The sequence below is a fragment of the Phyllopteryx taeniolatus genome, chromosome 6 (assembly GCF_024500385.1).
Source record: "Phyllopteryx taeniolatus isolate TA_2022b chromosome 6, UOR_Ptae_1.2, whole genome shotgun sequence".
Taxonomy (NCBI): Eukaryota; Metazoa; Chordata; class Actinopteri; order Syngnathiformes; family Syngnathidae; genus Phyllopteryx; species Phyllopteryx taeniolatus.
This window is the reverse complement of record NC_084507.1, coordinates 30,107,937-30,127,959: the sequence shown is the minus strand read 5'-3', so window position 1 is coordinate 30,127,959 and position 20,023 is coordinate 30,107,937. Positions and strand designations below refer to the sequence as shown.

Here is a 20,023-nt window from a genome sequence, read left to right as displayed (position 1 = left end):
TTTTTTTTAAATGGTGGTGGTGGGGTAAGTGTGGTAAATGTTTCAAATCATTACCCTCCCATTGAAATTCTGTTCCTCTTCGTTATGATGGTTTTGACTTTTAACATATTTAAGTACCTGCAGTATGTAACACTATATGTGTGTAAAAAAAATATATAGAAAAAAAGTCATTTTCACCCAAGCCACTAAAGAAGATGACACAATGTTGCTCCTCGGAGGTATGGGGGTCTTAATGGTCCATATTTCACGAAGAGGTTGATTTTTTTTTTTTTTTTTTGCTCAAGAAGAAGAAGAAGAAGAAGAATCACCTTTTATTGTCATGAACATGCATGCATGCACACGAAATTTGTTCTCTGCATTTAACCCATCACAGTGAACACATACACGTTAGTGGTACACACTGGAGTAGGGGGCAGCTGAAGCACCCAGGGAGCATTTCGGGGTATCAGTGTCTTGCTCAAGGACACCACAACCGTTGAGTCCGGGGGATGTTGGCGGATGGTCCAGTCATGGTCTTGAACTTAGGTCCCCCAAAGGTGGCAGTCAAGAAAATGACACTGGCAGTCATTTCCAATAATACCAATCCATTTTGGAGCAACTGGCAAATAACTAATTGCCCTTGGAACGCCCCCTTTTGATTGGTAAAATCGACACGCCACCATGTCTTTGTGTGATGTAGAGGGCAGAGACCAAAAGGAATGTAAGACTATAAAACTGTAGTAATTAGTCATAATTTAGAGATTGTCGCTCTCAGGTGGAATCCCCCTGCCTTGAAAATGACAATATATATATATATGTATATATATATATATCGTAGCTGTGAAAAAATGCTGGTGCTAAATCTGCTCAAACCAAAGATGTTGCTATAAAACAAAACAAAAAATGTGATACACAGTTTTTTTGGACACAAAAACAAAAAGAGGCATGCAGTATGGCCAAATTTTGGAGACAATAGTACATGTAAAGTAGAGAAAGTCACAATCCTGAGACTTTTTCTCATGACATTATTATTGCATTAGAAGAGGTGTGACAGGAAAAAACATGCTGAGCTATGAGCTGTTTTGCAACACTCGTGGCAGTATAAATCGAATTCTGCAAGGAAACCAAAATAGCCTGCTCGTGTGCTTTAGGGTTGAATGTGAGCTCACTTGTGCAGCCAATGCAAAGCAATGAAATTCACCCTCTAATTAGGCCTGCTCATCTCAAATTTAGAAGGCTGGGACGAAGTAAAGAAAACGTCCATGTAAAAAGCAGCCTCGGGGCATCCATCCCTAAACTGGAAATTTTGGCTGTGATTGCAACTGTGGGGCTTCATTAATTCAACAGACAGGCTCGTCAGGTCTTATAAAAATAGTTTGAGACGCTATTCTGGAATTATGATGAGGCAGAAAGGTGGTTAATTAAAGTCACAGAGAGATGTAATTGCAGCAGCCATCTTGACTCTTTTACTCACCTTTCTGTCATGTAAAATCTGCTTTTTCTGACAAGTGTACAGAATGACAAAGCCAAAGAAGGGAGGGCTACAAACAGAGCGATGAAAGTCGCTGTGACTCATCACCTCGGTAACACTCCCTTCCTGCCCACACTTCTCTGCTCTGAAGTAACTCATATGATCTTGCCCAAGTTTGAAACTGATGTCTCCGATATCTCATTTTTATTTTTCAACCAAGACTTGGGTGAGTTGAGAGTCGGGCCTTGATCCCAAACTCCCATTCTGGTAAACTTTCAACTCCAAAAGAGCCCCCCTATTGCTACTTTCAAGTTTTCATCTCGCGCCAGTGCTCAAAGAGCTTTGTCGATAAAGTCCCTTTGTAGTGAGGAGATTTGACTCACCTTTTCACACTCTTTGGGGTGTGTTTGCTTTCAAGATGTTCTCATGTGTCAGATGAGTTCAATTGGAATGCCGCTATCAGATCCCAATGTAAAAACTCTCTAATGTCAACATGAAACTTCTGTATTCAGTAGGGGGCAACGCACTGCGGCTACAATACGCACATGCTCACAACAGTCCTTTAGTCATTGTCACGGCAGGCCTAAATTCCTCAGACTCAACTTGTTCAGAACAAGATGAGAAGGTACACGCTTTATCGGCGCTATCACTATGAGTGTACAGCGAACAGTTCCTTTGCCAAGGCGACATTCTGTTGGCAAACGTTGTGAGAGGCGCCAGTCGTAGATTCAGTCTGCTCACTTTGCATTTCTTTCGTTATCTGTGTTACTCACGATGAGAAGTATGCACTGACTCTGCTCAAAAACGTCCTTGACGACATGTAGGCTACATGAACTCAATACTGCAGTTGGTGGGCTGAAGAAATCCAGTGGTGGACCCCACAGGTGAACCAAAAACGCAACCTCACATCTCGCACTTTATTATAGTTATTTTTGCATTCCAAGTCAACTCTCTCTGTATCCACGTTGACAACCTATTTAGAGACATCGGGGATAGTACAAAAAAAATAAAAAAGTGTAAATCAGTATGAACACATTGAACATATTTTAAATCAATAAAATGCGCAATATACTGTTAGAGTTTACAAATGATAGTATGTAAAGTAGGTGCATCATTAAAATATTTTATCATATTAAAAAAAAGTAATTAGCCCCATCAAACACAAACATAACAGTTAACATAACATATCGGCTAACGCAAACACCCCGTCCCCACATTTTCAGTAGGTTATCAGAAGTTAATGCTGATAACGCCGTTATCTAATGTTAATCTGTGCATTCAAGACCGCAGCTCGGATAAGCTTTTGGCTTTGACGTGAGAGTGGTGCTGTGCAATCCAGGAGTGTCTTGGGTCTCATACACAAAAATGGAACCAGGGCCATTTTGAAATTGTTCGACTTATTTTTTTTTTTTAACACGGTAAATCCAATCAATCAATCAATTATACAGTAGCCTATATTGTTTATATATTATAGTTATTTTATACGTTACAGCTTTCTGTTAAAGGCGATGTGGCAAATAGTTTATCCCACTAGAATAAATCCGTCCCTGCACTGAGCAGCAGATCTTCACATTCAGAACCAAAACAAGAGCCATTTGAAGTACGCTGACAATTCTTAAAGCTTTTCAAGATATGCAAACAAACGAAGATAGTAACAACATTTCTCTTCATAACAGTGAATAAAGATTATTCAGTTTTAGAAACAAAAAAATGATTTCATCCACTTTCTGCTTCAAGGTCTGATTTGTGAACATATCACATTATTGATCCTCAAATAACTGTTCTATATAGATCCAATTTACTGCATTAGTAGTAGTAGTTGTAATCATAGTAGTGTTCAGGGGCGTCGCACCCATGGGGTACGTGGATTTCGCAGCACCCACAGTTTTTTGACACTGCCCCCGACCCCCTTTTTAAATCGTGCCGCAGACCGTGTCAAATGTTATTTTCAGTATGTGCAGCGGGTCACTAAAAATTGCCCCCAGGCTGTATTTTGGACACCACTAGCGTAGCCCAACCGTTGCTACGAAATGGCAGCTCTTCTCCCGGCGTAGCTGCCAAGTCATGGGTGGAGAAACGTGTGGGCGGTATTATGTAAATCAGCCTCATCGCCATGGCACAGTTCTGCAGAATTTAGGACGGCGTGCTCACAGACACATTTTAAAAACATGCAGCGTTCAAAGATTTACTTGGTTGTGTAATGTCAAAATTGATGGCTGGTCAGGCACTCCAGAGACCCAACTATTTCTATACACAGTACAAGCAATTAAAAAGTCAATTTTCCATAAAGTGAGCTGTCAAAAATTGTTAAAAGAATCAAAATGAACATTAAATATTTGCATATTTTGGGTATTAAAAAATGTGAAGGAGAACACAAATCTCCCTGGAGGCAGCTTTGGCAAGGGATGAATTGCCAGCCTTTTTTTTTTAATTGAAAAGTTTGAAGTGAAGAAAAAAAACCATTTAATGAGTAACTATTCAGAGTAGGAAGCCTGGGTCTCGTTTCCCCCAATTAAATTCAGATTCTTTTTCTTCAATAAATACGTGGTTTGAATAAACAGCAGTAGAAGAAAAGACAAATAATAAAAACTGTTCCTACAGAGTGAAATTTGTCATCCTGGAGGGTACCGACCGTCACCACCAAATTGCTTTTAAGTTAAAGAAAAAGAAAAAAAAAAGGATCGTTCTTATTACACTACTTTATATTATAGTAGGGTTAATAGCTGTGCTTCATACTTTGCCCTCAAGTCAAAGTTGAATAGAGGGCAAATATATGTGGAAACATGTAAGTCATTTAAAGCTACTAGTGAGGGTTTCAGTTGACCCCTTTGACCTCAACCAAAACTAGAGTGGATGCGAGCAATAGCGCCCTGAGGCAGCGCAAATGTTCGCGTGGCTTAATGGGCAAATGAGAGAAATAGGTGTGCAAGCATGTGTGTTAGAGTCTGTTTTGTGTGTGTTTGCACATATGCGTGCTTTCGTGTGAGAATCCGTGTGTGTGTGTGTAGCTGTCAGCTCTAGAAGCAACAAACCCCGAGGCTGTGACAGACGGACTCTAAAACACGTTACCCACATACCCCAATGCCTTGCTTAATCGTGCATGAGATAAGAACACTTGGATTTCAAAATATCCCCAACCCACCCCCCTTGAGAAAGTGTGTTCTATGGCTCTCGAGTTAGAGACAATGTTTCCCGTCCTGGATGGATGAGATAAGAAATTGAATGTGGATTCAGCTGCACCAAAGTCAAAAATATGTAGGAAATGACTTTTTTTGCCACAGATACACAATGGGTGTGTGATTGTAAATGTCTACAAAACAGGCACAACAGGCATGCAGATAAACAAACACAGATGCATCAGCTGATACGCTGCCTACATGGACGTGTGGATGTTGAGGGACGCGAACAAGTTGACAAAGACAAAACAAACACAAGCTCCGCTCTACTCATGCATTTGTCCTCCTGCTCTACTCCGCATATCAACTGAACCAATGCAAATAAAGTGAGTAAATTAAGTGCTAGGAATACCAAACAGATCTACAATAACCAGAGATGTCACCGTCAACTCCAACAACGCTGGTTAATGGAATGTGCATTTGGCAATTGAGGTCATTTGAGATGAGAAAAGTAAGGTCAAACTGAAAGAAAGAGTTGACTCATCCTCTTCTGGCACAGTTTGAAGGTAATTTGAAGACTGGAAGCCTCTCAAGCTGCAGGCTCCCACAGGGATCCGATTACCGTATTTTCACGACCATAAGGCGCACTTAAAAGACTTAAATTTTCGGGCAGAAAAAAAGCGGACTTGGCTGAGGACAGGGGAAGGGTGCGTGAAGTAGGTCGCTAAAGGTGTATAATGCCGGGGTGTTTTTTTTGTTTTTTTTTTGTTTTTTTAACCTAAATGTCACCTACGAAGAGACACGCTTACGAAGCACAGTTTAAACTGCAAGCTATCAGTTACGCGGAGGAACATGGGAATTGAGCAGCCGCGAGAGAATTCAAGATCAACGAATCCATGGTTCGCAAGTGGAGGAAGCGGGAAAACGAGCTTCGCCAAGTCATGAAGACGAAGCTGAGTTTCTGCGGGAAAAACAAAACGCGGAAACAAGGCGAGGTGGCCCGAGTTGGAAGACCAACTCGAGCAATGGATTAATGAGCAAAGAACAGCCAGGAGAAGCGTCTCTACAGTCACCATTCGACTGAGTGCAATAACTCGGGGTTTGCCATCATTCCGAACTCCAACCGCTGGACATCGGTGTAAACAGGGGGTTCAAAGTGAACTTGCGAGCGCCGTGGGAGTGATGGATGACAGATGGCGAACACAGCTTTACTAAGACTAGGAGGCAGCGCCGGGCGAGTTACGCCACAATTTGTGAATGGATTGTGGATGCTTGGGCTAAGGTATCTGCTTTGACTGTTGTCCGAGCTTTCGTGAAAGCAGGCATCATTGCTGAACAGCCCCCCGGCAACGAGACCGACTCTGACAATGACGAGAGGGAACCCGGCGTGTTGGAGAACTTGCCCAGCTGTTCATTTCGAATATAGAACATGAGGACTTTGATGGATATGTGGATGAGGATTGATCAAAAAATAACGTGAGTACAATAAAGTACAACCGAACTCAGTTTTGCTCCCGCTGCCTTTTTAAAAACATTGTTTTAGCGTGCACGCATGATACCGTATGTTTTAAGCTAGCATATGTTTTACCACGCCTTATGGATGTGTTAAATACGGAAATAGACCCCGTAACTGAAACTGCGCCTTTTAATACGGTGCGCCCTATGGTCATGAAAATACGGTAAATATGACTCTGCTTGACAGTGAGACATTCAGCACACCTTTGCATACATGTACATACTACAAGCTAATCACTGTTTGTTATACATGAAGGAAAATGAGGGCCAAGAATAATAGCTACATGCAAAACTACAGTAGTGTCTGTTGCGCTTTTTTTTTTTATTATTACAAATTCAATGCTCTAAAAAACACAAACAACAGTCTAGTATGAAAGTTTAGCCCAAAGAGCAGATGTGGCTTTTCATTTTTTTTTTAAAAGATCAACAACATTTAGAGTACCAGAGTCATGATGCTGTCTCCCAGACAGGAAACTCTCTGTCTGAACTGCGGCAATTTGATAATCGAAAGCATTTTGTTGCTAGTCTAATGTTGATCCAGGTACATAAACTCTTTTTCTTCCGTTGAAACTGGGGCCTTAGTCAGGGGCGTGCAGACTTTTTCTATCCACTGTAGACCCCTTTTGCCATGATGAGACAGTGCAAACCTCTTGATCATCATGCTTGTGCAGTGAGCATCTAACTTTTGTAGAAATCATTTTCACCCTATTTTTAAGGCCTTCTTTGGAAGCTTCTGAGACAGATGAGTCAGCACAAAGGGACTGCATCGCTTCATTCTAACAGATAGAAGTTCCTCTGAGGCAAGAATTATACAGACGCTTGTCAGAAGTTACCCTTTCAAGAGAATGCAAATTTGTACTTGAAGTGTTTTTCTTGTTGTTGTTGTGGAGTACTGTTTAATATCTGCGTCTGGTAACACTTGCTGTCACTGTCAAATTTGCATTTCTGTCTGACATCATTTCTGTCAATGCGGCGACAAGTGAACTGTCGGTGAACTTTTGAGGTGGGCCGACTCGTCTCTCTCCGTGTCTGTTTCGGCGCTGCATCGTACCTGCGCGTCATTGAGAGAATCTGACAGAAAAATGAAGTCAGAGAATGTGGTAAAGAGCTACAGTGATGGGTTAGACAAGTGGGAATACATTACGTGAGGAAACAAACAGATTCTGTTTGGTGAGGAGCGTAAATAGCTGAATGTGTGCCTGGTCTATTTGTGTCTCTGGCCACAGTTTGTGTCGGCAGCTTTCATTACCACACACGGATGAGAGCATCGGGGATCTTAGTAAGCATCTGGCAGTGGTGCCACTGTCGATGTGCGTACGCACAACAGGAGCTTTGAAACGACAACAAACACAACTTGCAGGCAGAAGCGATAAGTTGCACGGGAAATACATGTAGCTTCATCGATCACTCTTTATGGCCACCCGTGCAATCTAACGAGACGGTCCAAAATGTTTGCCTTCACAAGACTAACAAGAGCCCCGCACAAAAACACTGAGTGACATCAAGTCAATTACAGTATCATGCCAGATAACGGTAATATGCTGGTTGAAAATGTGAAGGTTACAGTCAGTAAGGTTCCACTCCAGTCCTGTAGGTGATACAAATTCAAGTGCCAAAGACTCAAGGATAAAAATGTACATCTGCCATCAGATCACAATGATAAATTATACACAAAAAATACACCATTTGAACCAAGAAGTAGCCCCTCCTGCACTTTACACAGACGACAGTGTTTTGGGAAAAGGTTGTGACAATGCTGGCTTGGATGACCAAAGTAAAAGTGATTTCTGTTTTTTTGTCTCTTGAAGACATTTTACCTTGAATCCAAAAGGCTTTTTCTGTTCTTAGTTTTTCAGTGTGGAGTCTCCCTATTAGCTGTCTGTCTCTGGTGGGTGCGTCCCCTCGGGATGGTCCCATTGTTGTTGTTGTTGTTGTTGCCAAGCATAGCTGATGAACGACTGTCCTGCATTATCAACCGGTCGTTCGCCTGCCTGCTGGCAAAACCTGGCAGAATGCGGAATGCCGTGCTCCCTTACGTGCCTACTTTGTCAAAGAAACTACGAAATATTTTCTCCAAACATAACATACCAATGCATTTCCAACCCGCATTTCCTGAGACGCAAACTCCGCAAAATGTTGTTTATGTAGCGAGGTGCAGTGGCATGCAATGACCTCTTCAAGGGAGAGACCAAGATATCCCTATCCAGCAGGTAATAACCTTGCTGGAGGTACTGAACCCTGCAAGTTTGGTTTATGTCAAATTCAAAACAGGTCCATATTATATTTGTGCACAAAATCAATCAAGCCGATCAAATTCACCAAAATTGTGTTAGACCAGCAGTCTACTGTGTGCCAAAAGTTAGACGTGGTCTGAGTAGGTGTAAGTTTAGCGTGACCTTCCGCCACCAAATTGTAACTACGCCGGGTATATGTCAAAGGACACACCCTCGTTGCGCTGGAACGCCCAGCAAGCCTTGCGCTTCACCGAAAATCAGGATACAGCAGTTTTTGCGCTCTGCAGCTAATTCTCCATCAATGGAAATAGAGCCCTAAGAACTGAAAATAACTTGTGCATTACAGGTGAAATGTTTTCAACAAACAAGAAGAGTGCAGTTGTCTCGCTCAACCTTTGCAGATTAAATAATTATCTTTAAATATTTAAAGATGACTTTTAGTTGGTGTGTAAATTTTGGTTGATTTATTTCACCTGCAAACACAGATTGTAAAATAAAGCTGGTTTTATTTTGGGCAGTTAAAAAAAAAACACAATTTTCTGGTTTTAGTGAAAGCATGCAAAAAGATTACAAGGTCAGTTCTAAATCGATTTTTGACAGCTATCTGGAAGTTCACGGTGCTTGTGTGAAGTTCAGTGTGCGGGGTAATGCATAATTGAGAGCATGACTCACGCTTACTCAGCTCATTTCTCAGTGGAAGATGAATCCTTGACCTTGTCAGGAAACAAATTTGGATCCAGTGTGATTCAACACTGAATGGTTAGGCTTCCAGAACACCAAACAACCTCGCGTGTGGGCTGGACAGTGCCCATGAGTCACAAACACAGTACAACCAGTTGGCATGCAAATCTAATTTTATTCATCCATGACATAAACAAGTAACTCTGAATGTCACCTTGTGAGCCACTGCTGGAAACGTGAGCGAACAGCTAATAGCTTGTGTATTTTAATTGAACACATTTTATAACTATATAACTATATACTTTAACTAGTCCTTATTCAGCTGTATCCCTACCCAAGATTTACATCAAAGAGTGCCTTAGTTCAGCATAAAAATTATCTACAGTAGAAAGACTTGGTTCAAAACAATACTCAATACAGTATACGTTGGATAGTCGTCTAAAACTTCCGTATTGAAAGTGACTGCATATGGAAATAGCCCTCCTAACATTTCAACACAGCTAAACTATGCTTAGTCAAAAACTATTGGGTTAAATGTACGTAAATCTATGGTCCTACTTTACCATCATGTGCTGAACCTGAACATGAACCGTGTCATAATGCGTCCTGTATCCAGCTGTATTGCAGCATGCATCTCCTACATTATTGAGAGCTGGCCACTTACTTGAGTTTATTCATCCCATCTCCAGCCACTCAGATTATGACTCTTACTAGACTGGAAAATCGTGTCAATGCAGATTGTCTCATGGGGCACTTCTCTTCGTCTCAGGCATAATCTGCCCCGACGATTTTTCTTTTTTTTTTCTTTTTTTATGCTATCGTCTCATGACCATAAATGTGTAAAGATTAAAAGGCAAATATTGTTCATATTATGAAATATTTTTATGCTTACTATCTAAATCATGAATCATTTCACTGGGGAACACTTTCACTTTGTTGAGTTAGGTCTGACAGCTGTTTTGAACTAATTCTTTTCTCAATCATGTCCAATTTTTGAACTATAGGATCCCTGTTTTCTTTTTAAAAATATGAAAAACGTATGTATCTATGTAAATGAAACACTAAGATGGAATAGTTACAAGCTTTGAAAACAAAAACAAAACAATCAGAATCAGAATCATCTTTATTTGCCAAGTATGTCCAAAAAACACACAAGGAATTTGTCTCCGGTAATTGGAGCCTTTTGAGACATAAAAACATTGACAAAAAAAATAAAAATAAAAAACAGTCACTGAGCAATAAAGGGTTGCTAGTTATCTGGTACTGCCGGTACATTATTTTTTTTATGTTTGTTTTTTGACAATTGTGCAAAAAGATGCAGAGTCCTCTAGCAGTTCGAATGACTAATATTGCAATAGTCCGGTGCAATGACCATTGTGCAAAGGGCGCCGAGACTTCAAGCGAGTAGTACGATAGTCTGGGACAATATTGATTGTGCAAATGTTGCAGATACTCCTCAGTCAGTGTGCAAATGGGGCAGATGCTACTCTGGCATGAGTGGCCAGTATTGGTCAACAACAGATATGCAGATAGTGCAGCGTGGCGAGACTACTACAGTGAGTGCGCAAGTAATATATAATTGGCCCCACAGAAATGTGACAACAAACTCAAGACAAAAAAAATTTGCCAGCATGTTGCAATGGAATTGTAGGTTAGCTGTTTAAGAAGTTAATTGCAAGAGGGAAGAAGCTGTTGGAATGTCTGCTCGTTAGAGAGGTGGTTCAGTTTAATTTCAGTTCAACTTGTTTCAACTTAATTGGCTGTGTATTCATTCCTATGGTGGGGTTGGTTCTGTTAGCGTTGGATTTAGAAATACAAGTGCGGATTCATTAATAAATGGCATATAACTGTATATTAATGTTCTGAAATCCTGTTTCAAAGCCAGTGTTGCATTAAACGGACGTTACCTCTCTTGAGGAGTTGCCAAAGCAGAATTCTGCATGATATAATTACTTAGGTTGTCATCTTTTTTTCTACTTGAAAAGAATTGCAAGCAGTATGAATGAAGAACAGAACTCTGTGAATGTGTGAAAGCCCAAACTATTAAAGGCTAGTATGAATGTTGGAGAAAATGAATGCATGACAGAAAACAAGTTAAATATTAAAAGGCTAGAGGAGCTCGAGTCCCATTGGTTGAATGCATGAATTACACATTGTGATATCAGTGTAATTCCACAGTGCAGGGTTGTTTGGATGCATTTATAAAAAAAAAATGAAAACGGTCCCTTTTGTGGAGAGAAGTCTGATTTGGTGAGTTAGTGTTGCAATACATGAACTTATTCATCATCTTTTTTCCTAGGTAAGTAATAAAAAATGTCTCTAACAAAACCGAATCTGATTCAAGACTATTCAACCATCGAGCGCAATTCTGACAATGTATTACAGGGAATAAAAAAAAAAAACTGCACAGTTTTGGATAATGTTGCTGAAGGACCCGGACCATAGCAAACATCCAGCAACACAATAACAGACACTCTTTATTGCACAACAATACTCTGATAGCTGCATCTGAACAAGATTGTAGCTCACTGCAATACCCCAATGAAAATAATGTCAGCAGTCACAAGACATCGGCTCCAAATCGTGATTTTGGGACCACGTCGAACTATAACACTTGTGTTCAGATCGAGCTTTAAATAAGGATTAAGAAAGTGACGCAAACGTGAAGATGGAATCATTGAAAAAGGAGAAATAACAAATGGAGGTGAATCGTTTGACTTTGCACAGTGTTTCTTTTTTTTTTTTTTAAATAGTTTAAATAGTAATTTTTAAAATTCTAATAGAAACTCGAAAGAGCTTGACTTGGCTTAGCTCATCTTCTTTCCCTAATTTGTATAAAAGCAAGAAACTCATTATTTTGTAAATGGAAGCGTTAGTTACCATCAATTGAGAGTCAAGGACAGCTTGTACTATGCAAGAATTGTGACACATTCCGAACTCATAACATAACCCACAAAGATCATGTAGCATCTCTCCTGAAAAAGTATCAACAGCAGATGAAGCTTGATTTAAAAAAAAAAAAAAGCTACCCTCACGTGCACATGCTGGCACAGAGTAGAGAACAAGTTGACTCAGGGTGCTAACACCAGCCACATCACCACCCACACTCACATCTGCGCCATTTGGTAAAAAGGGCTAAAACGAGTAAAAGTAGAACAAAATATAATACAATCCTGATGGCTAAGTTGCAAATGTTATGCTTGAATGCCTTGACAATTATTATACTCTTTCCCACCATAAATATATAAATAGAGTTTCCAATAAGCAGTGTGGTCATGAAAGTCTGGCCTGCAACAGCGCAGGCAAGTCATGCTCGTTGGCAAATGGATTTTTCCTTTGGCTAACACATTTTTGGAAATCTGACTGAACAGATTGGTTTGGCGCAAAATGTTTTATGTATTTGGCATTCAATTACCCAAAAGCAAGTACAAATATTAAAATGAAGATGCATCATTCTTGTGGTAATGGGGTTTTTTTGTTTTTTTGTTTTGTTTTTTTTTAGTATGACAAGCTTTCCCACTTTTGAACAAAGAAAAAAAATCAAATGGGCAAGAAAAACAAAAAAGGAAAGAAGATATGCTGAATGAATGGACGTGTCGTAGGAACGAGATGCAAAGACACAAAGGCAAGCAAAGCGCTCTATAAAAGCTGTCAGCTTTATGATTTACTGAGTCACCATCAAAATTTTAAAGCCCACCAGTCCTGATACAATTACGCAAGCTAGCGTTCGTCCTCTAATGACACGTTGTATCCGTTGGTGTCTATGAATCACTGCTTTATAATCTCCTAACTACCAGACAATAACAGATTTATCTGTGATGAAATCCTGTTATTTACACCATGTGCCTGTGTTCTGAGCCAGTCTCTCTACATATGTAAGTCTCTGTGGTCCCATGTGGATGGATCATATATGTATATATATTTATATGTGTGTGTGTGTGTGTGTGTGTGTGTGTGTGTGTGTGTGTGTGTGTGTGTGTGCGTGCATGTTGGTTGGTGTGAGCAACAGATTTATCTTTGACAAAACCCCAGTCTTTAGTTGGATTATCGGGCAACACCCAGACAGCAACATGCTGAGCATTTGTGGACGTCGTAAGTTGGCCTGCAATTGACAGACAGACAGCGCAGGCTGACGCTGTCGTTACGAGCATTGTGTTTACATCTACGATATACGAGGGCAAATGAGGAGAAGAAAGAAATATGTTCAGACACTGATCCATCTGTTCTCAAAGTCACCATGCAAATTGTCAGATCCATGTTTTTTTTTGTTTTTTTTTGGGGGGGGGGTGGGTTATCACCTTCATGTGCTTTTCTGGCTGATTTGTTATAGAGAAGTGAGCAGTGCAAGTTTGACTTATATTCAAATCCTGCAGGCCAATGTACGGGCAGCGGAAAAAGAAGTCACATTCGAACACACACAAAAAAAAGATACTTGAATTTCTACAATTTGCAAATCGTTTGAAAGTTTGAGTTAGCTGAACCACCTCGTCTTCATTTATTTTCCATTGGAAAAGGTTCATATTTCCCATGCGCCTAAATAGTTAGGTACACGTGCTATTCCAGATCATTATTTTAGGGGTGCTCATGCACCAATCAGAATGGCAAGCATACACCACTGTGCAATTAGTGTATTACTGAAATAACAATCCTTACAACAGTACAATACTTTTGTTACAATGAGAGGTAATCCAAGAAATATTGCTTAAGAACCTGAATAATCACATCCAGTGTGTGTTGGTTTCTAATCTAGTCTACCGTTTTCAATTCTGCAACTCTAAATATGAAGTCATCGGCCTCTATAATGTTAGAGCAATGCGATAATGCACATATATTTACATTACTAGAAGATCATTCAAAACAGCACACACTTCCACCAAGGCCAACTTTTTTTTTTTTCTTTCCACTTCGGGGTAGTGGGGGGGGAAAAAACTCATTAACCTTGTCTTTGCCAAATATAAACTTTGTCAACTGTGATTCCATAATCGCATTCAAATTAAAAAAACAAAAAAAAGACACTTTCGCTAGGTCACTGTGAAAAGAGACGAAAGAGAGACAGATATAAGGAGCTCTATGTAGCATTCGGGCTATCCTAATCTCATCTTCCTCATCCTTTTTGCGGTTTATATCTCATCCTCTTCTCTCTCACATTTTCCTCCCTATTTCCACCCTTTCTTCAACACTCATGTTGTTTTTCTCTTCTCCGTCTCCCTGTGTTGCCTCTCTGGCTCCATTCCCTCCCTCAAATGCTCTGCCTGCTGAACAGTCATAAAAAAATAATTTATTCCTGTCCCCTAGTGTGGGGATGTATTAGCATGCCAGTGGAGCATGCTAAGTTATCTCCCAGCTACAGGCGCTGAGTGGTAATACTAAGCTCTGATCATTTGTAACAGAATAAGAATTAGAACTGTCCCTACAATTCGTTGCGGCGAGACTAATGCTATGTTTGACCGAACTGTAATTCACTGTACAGTAGCCACAGTACAGTAGTGGCGTGCATGATTGATGTGATATGCACAAAAAGGTCAAATCAATCAAAATTCAGCTTGCAGGAGAACTCACAACAGTGGTGATGTCAAGCACTGCAAAAGAGTATCGTTGAACTTTATTAGAGTTGGATTAAACATAAATATCAAATATTGACATCTATTCAAAATAAAAACAAAATTTATTTCGGTTACCTGAAGGGTAGAACGTAAAAAAAGACTCCGGTACCTTTATTTTGCTTAATAGGCCATGCCCACACAAACGCTACCGGAATTTTCTAAATTGTGTGTCTTTCTACGCATTCCAAAAGGTTTTGGGTCACTGAAAACAGACGTTCTGGAAAATTACATCAATAATTTCCCTGGAAGATGTACATACAGATGACAATACCGTGTCGTCAAAACTTGGGAGGCGCTCAAGATCATCTTAAAAGACATTCATAAGCATGTAAGGTTACGGGTTGGCTTTATGACTTTGCAAAGACACACTAGACGCATGCACTCATGCCCGAAATCTGACGACCATTTTCATTAGTCCCATAGAAATGCTACCAGTCAGTACATTTGTTTACACGCACAGATTGTTCAGGTTACCGACATACTTTACGTGCACTGGCTGATATTCGATTTTGAACTGACTTGACATGATACACTAGCAAAATGGAATACTAGTTAACAGTCCGTTTACAACTTATTTTACTTAAAATTCCTATTAGTGTGTAATGTTTGGCAGATCTGTCCAGATAAATCAATCAATCAATTAATTAATTAATAATTACTTTGAGCACAATCAAGTTGCAAAGATTGTCTTTAACTGCCGCTTCATCTATACTCACGGATTTAGGATTGAGGCCAGCAGAATCCTGAATTTCACTTTGTCCATATAATGACAATAGATTCTGTCAACATTTTTCCCCTCAATGATCGATTGAATTTCAAAGCAAGCCACGCTTTACAAGCCATTCTAAAGCGTGCCGATTTCATCTGGAAAGTCCAATAAAACACTTTTGTCCTCCTACAACCAGTGGTATAAATAATGTTATGCTCGGAAGAATATTTGATATTTGTGCTCAGTCCCGAATGCCTAGCGGGCAGACTCGATACTCATGCTCTTTTTCAACACAGCAATGTTTTTTTTTTGTTTTTTTTGTGTTATCTTCAACAAAATGAAGATCTGAAATTAATGTGATCGCAAAACCAGATGAATGATATGCTACAAAACTCCTGCCCATCTTAATGAGCATTCCAGCTTAGTCACACGTTTAAGCTTCATAGCGGGAAGATGACACAGATTAATGTGCTAATGTTTTCCTGTGTAACTCAATGGATCGGCTTTAGAACTCATCTCCCACCGAGACAAGGCACAAAGGCACTTTCATAATACTCCCAGCGAATGGTAAACGTTATGTAAACTTCAATGTATTTGATAGTGGTATAACAGATAAGCAATGTAATTAAGCTACACAAAGTGGAGCAAAAGCATGAAATGCCTCCGCAGTGGTTTGTTTTCCTACAGTAACTTTTACTACTGTAAAAGTATCATCAGAGATGGAAAGCCCTCAGAAAAGCACCTAACGGTGGTAACATTGCTCCCTTGGGTACCCTTGCACAATGATAACACAAAGCTGAGCCTCGTTGTCTTTGTAAAGCTTTTGTATTTGTTCTCATTCGATCGTGCCGATGTACTTAATGTTAGAGAACGAACGTGATAGTGGAAACAGCAGCATTTACTGTGTAGTCCTCGTCAAAGCCCAATAACGGCATGAAACAGCGAACAAACATGACATCGATGTTGAGCACGCAGAGATGCAGTCCAGGCACACGACACACCCTTCCCGTTTCGACAGCTCAGCATCTTTTTGGGAGCACACGCACACACGTCTCCTGTCCCTGCTAACCCCGTCTGCATGACTCATCAGCACCCATCCTCTGCCGCTGACCTACATCTGTCCCACCTGTGTGTCACCGTACCGTTGACTGACCCACATTCCACTGATCCTGGCACTTCCAGGCGGTGACCCGCGGCAGATCCACACCAACGGCAGGAGGTGGATGAATGCTGCTGGTGTTGGTGGAACTCTCTTCCATTAACAACTGCAGATTTATTATTGATAAACTACTCAAACACATCAGTATTGTCACTCTCACTTTTGATCCTGCTGTGCCTGACATTTCCAACATGCAATGTTTTTCAAATCTTTTTCAAAGGTTTTTTGCTTGGACTAGTAACAGCATTTGCCTTCTTTTTGACCTTTGTGTGACAAGCATGAATGACAGAATGAAAGAGATACAATACAGAGTTTTCACATACTAAAGAGGACTCATACAGTATGTATAGACAACTGACAATTGTCCAAATTCGGTAGTCGGGCCTATGACGTGCCTGCCCACCCATCAAGTGTGAAAGTAAATCCCGAGTTATGTGGCTATTGCTGAAAACGTGTCTGTGAGTGACCCGTTCTGCACTTCCGCCCCACTCTTAGGAAACAGACTTAACTTAATAAACACCCCCAAAATTCGTGGCTGAGCCAATTACTTTAATGCGACGGCTGAAGCGCTATTGTGTCAAATCCAAACGGTAAGCCGAGCTGCAGTGTTATCCCTGATTAGCATTAGCCAACAGTGTTAGCGGCATTATCTTCCGATACTAATAGTATGATAATGCTCGGCTAAGTTGTCGATGTAGTGATGGGGGGTGTATTTGTGTTTATGTGATATCAAGTGTAATTCAGCAGCTAAAATACAAAAGACAAAGTCAAAACGTATCCGTGGTTGTGTCCTTCTGCGATTCGTAATGCAGTGACAATGGGATGCTGCGCTTTGCAAAAATATCAGGCAGAAGGCGGGGCTTGGATGCCGACAACTACCGCTCGCTCTCATTGGTTCTCAATGACGCCATTGATAGAAAAAAAAAAAGAATGAAAGGAGCACATCTCTCTCAAAATATGAATTGAACCACTCTACGACAATAAAACTTATATGAGGAAAACTTTTTTTTGTGTGCACACAGTATCTCCAAATAAACATTCACTTATCCATTTGAACATTTGAAGTGCGCATAGATTGTTAGAGGGGGTCTTTGAATGACAAAGTGGAAAAGTTGTGGAATAAATATGAAGTTAGGTCACTTACTGCAACGTAGGTACACTGCCATCCTGGTGAGCTTTTTAATCTCCAAAGTATATCCAGGTTTTTACATTTCCATGTATGCCTCGAATGGCAAAGCTGCTCCAGGGGTTTAAATCCAGAGTCTTCATCTTCTCCCAAAAATCTAAGTGTTCTGCCTCTTCATCCCGAACGCTTCTTCATAGATGACTCTGGAGGTCCTACGTCTGTCTCCCAAACATTTGGGGAACATTTAACGGGCCGTCTGAGTTTAAGGTTCCAGCTGCAATCGAGAAAGACACAAACAAACAAAAAATGTAAAACAAAGTTAAGAAAGAAGAGTGGTCAGTTTATGGTCAATTTATAATAGAGAGCAAATGATGCGTAAGTGTAATGCACCAGCAAACAGCAAACACATGAGACTTTTACAGCAGGTTCCAAGTTGTCTGTTTGCACAAGTTGGGGAGATAGAAATGACTTAATACAGTTCAAAATTGTGTGTTTGGGGGAAAAAAATTAAAAATAATCATTAATGCAGCTTTCTGAACTAAGAATTGGCTATGAAAACTATTCTAAAGCAAGCATCAAAATACATTTTGGCAACTTAAACTTAAGGGAGGGCTCACGTGGAATGTAAAGTATTCAACCACACCTATACTACATAAAGGAAAGTGTTTTTGTCGTTGTTTTCCAAATATGTATGTAAAACATATTTTTTTTGGGGGGGGGGGAGAAAAAGTGAAGTATCGTCTGATTAGAGATCCTGAGGCTTCACTCTTGTCAAAAGTAAAAGTCAAATTGACGTTTAAACATGACAACAAAATCATTTGCATTCATTGCAAATCAGAATGAAAGAAAATCAAGTTCTCTCCCGGTGGATTTTTGCAGCTTTCTTGAAGTTTTCTTTGTACGGACTGAGAACAAAGGAGCCTTTACTGTAACAAAGAAGCTGCTGAGTCTTCTACCTGTTGATCTGTTCCCGGTCAACAAAATGCAAAGTTTTCAACTAATATGCAACTTTTAAACAGTTTATACTCAAGCCTTAACACGTCGGTGTATTCCAAATTGTCTATTAATTCGTGCAACAAGTTTCTTCTTCTTTTCTTATTGGCTTTACACCTGATTACATTGTTCTAAATGCCCCTAGTGCGTTCGGAAGCTCACGGGAGCACAGATAAAAAGACAAAGAACTACCAGCTATATCGAGCTGTGTCATGCTATTTGCATGAGGAATAAGTAACTGCAAACAATCTTTTAAAAAAAATAATAATAAATAAAAAAAACAATGATTTCTTGCCCACTGACTATTCGCAGTTGCTTTGTCTTGAGTCGCACATCCCGAAGGAACCAACAAAAACAAAAACAAAAAACTACAACTAAAAAAAAAAAAAAAAGTCAACCTGACTTCAATGAAAGTTTACAATCATGAATGGAATTCAAACATACTGTACTGTGAGCATGATGACGTGCCTTCAAGTAATGTCCCAAAAGCTCGAGACGGAGCGTCAGACAAAGGAAAAGAGGGACCGCTCCTCTCTCTCTCGCTCTCTCGCTCTCTCGCTCTCTCTCTCTCCTGCCACTGTGCGCCTATGTCGCTCTACCTTTGCTGCTTTGTGCTCAAGTTTGAGCGGCAACTTTTTTTAACTGGCAAACCACGCACAAAATCACTCCTGGAGCGCCCGAGGGTGGGTGTGGTGTGTGTGTGTGTGGGGGGGGGGGGGGGGGGGGGCAACTTACCTGAAGGCGCTCTGCTACGTGCTGCTGGCCGTGCGGACACACACACACACGCACACACACAAAGAATCATCAATAAATGAAAGTTTGTTGGGACACATGCAGCGTTGTGTTGTGGAGTCCCCCCCTTTGTCTGCACGTGTGATAGATGGATGGGGCTCGTTTTGGCCGCGCCTCGTTCATTGCGCGCTCCAAACTGGAGTCCCGCCCTCCCCGACTCCAACTGCGACGCACACTTTTCATCCATGCCAACGTTGCTGAACAACTTTTGCATGTTTATTTCTGCCCACAATCTTCACCGTGACTCAAAGTGACATCGTTGCTTCCGTTCCTCTTCATATATAAACCTAGTAATGCACACAAAGATCACCTTTGGTTGTGTCCAGTCCTTTCTTCCTTGGTTTTGTTCTGACTCAGTCTTAGAGTACATATAGCATGTTGCACTAACTCTCCTGGATTTACTAACTATGTATAGAGTATTTTGACAGCAGCGGCAATGGACAAAGGAAGAGACAAAAAGAAAAAGGTCTCATTCTCATGTATTCATGTTCAGATGAGAAAAAAAGGGTCGCCGTGCACTGCAGCCTCTTTGCATCTGAGCAGTGTGAGCAAGTGATGATGAGAATTTCCCAATTCGTGCACAAAAAAAGACCATCGTGGTCATTCTGGGGTGATATTTATACCCAGAACTGAAATGGGTTTATT

The 20,023-nt window shown here is 40.5% G+C and overlaps 1 long non-coding RNA gene across 1 annotated transcript in view; it reads right to left on the bottom strand.

Annotated features, from left to right (window-relative positions):
- Nucleotides 1-19,185, bottom strand: part of LOC133479956 (uncharacterized) — a 39,442-nt gene extending 20,257 nt beyond the window's left edge. The window contains exons 1-2 of the long non-coding RNA XR_009789125.1: nucleotides 19,031-19,185; nucleotides 17,612-17,867 (exon numbers count right to left, since the gene is read on the bottom strand). This is a non-coding gene — a long non-coding RNA (uncharacterized LOC133479956). The remainder of the gene's footprint in view (nucleotides 1-17,611; nucleotides 17,868-19,030) is intronic.
- Between the last annotated feature and the right edge of the window lie 838 nt (nucleotides 19,186-20,023).